Source organism: Gekko japonicus, unplaced genomic scaffold (genome assembly GCF_001447785.1).
Source record: "Gekko japonicus isolate JY-2015 unplaced genomic scaffold, Gekko_japonicus_V1.1 scaffold905, whole genome shotgun sequence".
NCBI classification, from domain to species: Eukaryota; Metazoa; Chordata; class Lepidosauria; order Squamata; family Gekkonidae; genus Gekko; species Gekko japonicus.
In genome coordinates, this window is record NW_015160239.1 from 8,415 (window position 1) to 10,367 (window position 1,953).

Below are 1,953 nucleotides of genomic sequence, written 5' to 3' on the forward strand. Positions count from 1 at the left end.
CCCCCCCAATTTAGCTTCCTTCACACAGTAGCCATGTTGCTTGTCCACGTTATAGGACTGGATTTTCCTTCTCAGTAGTTAGGATATGTGTGGAGCTCAGCCATTGGATAGGGATGACTCTTAGGCAACACAGTTGGCCAGTCCTTTTCACACACGCCCATACACATCTGAAGCCAAAGAACTGGTTGACACATTCTCATGCATATGTGGAAACTAGGGTTTCCAACATCCAGGTGGATCTCCTGGAATCACAACTGACCTCCATACTACAAAAATTCAGTTTCCCTGGAGAAAATGGCTGTTTTTGGATGGTGGATTCTATGGCTTTGAGGTCCCTCACCTCCCCCCAAACCCCACCTTCTTGAGGCTTGACCCCCAAATCTCCAGGAATTTCCCAACCCAGAACTGCAAACAAATGGAAACACAGTGGCCCCATGAATGACACTCCAGCCTGCAGGCCCCCTTGCTTGTGTCAGGTGATTTACCATTATCAATATGCAGGATCACCAGACAGCCTCCATGATCAAGGAGTTGCATATATTAAATCAAGTCAGGGGCCCTGGGAGCTTTCTATCAGCTGCTAGCAACAGATTGGCCTTCCAGTCACCTGACTTCCCAAGCCTGGTGGATTATGGGTGATGGTAGGCATTTTCCAGTTGGAATAGTTTTTAATTCCTCACTCTGAACAGTGACCCCATTACTTAATCCACTGGGTTCCCAATTCAAGCTAGCAATGCTCACCCTTTCTTCAGTGCCCACAACTCCTCCCTATCCCTGCCCCCTGATATCTTCCCGTAACCATCTTTCTTCTGATTCTGTTTGCACTCTTCTGGCCCATCTCTCAAGGCAAGCTGCCTGCTTCTCAGCTCACCACCAGATCTAGCCCATCTCCTTTAGTCCCCCCTCCCTTTAGACTCCCAGCAGTGGACAGGGGACAAGTTTTATTGATCACATAATCTTGTTAACACATGCAAATGAGCGACAGCTTTGCCCTTCCGAATTATTACCTCATTGCCATATGGCTGTGAGAAGCAAATTTACAGGAACATTTTGACGTGGCTGGTGGAGTGGTTAGACTGCTGGGTGAGGGTCTGGGAGACTCAAGTTCGACTATGCCATGACAGGCTCTCTGGGTGACATTGGGCCAGTCACAAAGAGGGTTGCCAGTCTCGGTGTGTGTGTGTGTGTGTGGAGATTTCCCAGCATTACAACAGATGTCCAGATGACAGAGAACAGTTCCCTTGCAGAAAATGTCTACGTTGGAGGGTGGACTCTATGGCATTACAACCTGCTGAGCTCCCTCTCCTCCCCAAACTCCACCTTCCCCGGCTATACCCCATGTGTGTGTTCCAACCTGGAGTTGGCAATCCTAGCACACTTTCAGCCTAACCTACCTCACAGGGTTGTTGTGAAGATAAAAAGGAGGCGAAGAGAACAATGTAAGCCACTTTGGGTCTCCACTGGGGAGGAAGGTGAGATATAGTTGAAGTAAATACAGAAATAGCCATCTAAAGCTCCCCTTGCACTTGTGGTCTTTTCACAGCTCCGCTGTAATTTCAGTTTGTCTCCTCCCGTGACACTGTACGATGTTTATAGCAAAGCAAGTGTGTGAAGGGTGAGCCCTGCAATGTAAACAAACACTGTAATACTTACAATACCCAAAGGAAAGTGTTAACCAACCCATGTCGAAAAAGATGGCCCAGCTTAAACATTATGTATGCCATGTGCAGGACAAAAGCTTTTATTCTCACCAATGCAGCACGTGGTAGAGTTTAAAAGCAATTTATGCCTTAAAAGCTTTCCATGCCTGTAATAGTTACACACTGTGGCTAGCAGCGGTGGCCTCAGGGTTGCCAATTATTTCATTCAATAATACCGCCCCCCCACACACACATGCTATAGACCAGTGGTGGCGAACCTATGGCACGGGTGCCAGAGGTGGCACTTAGAGCC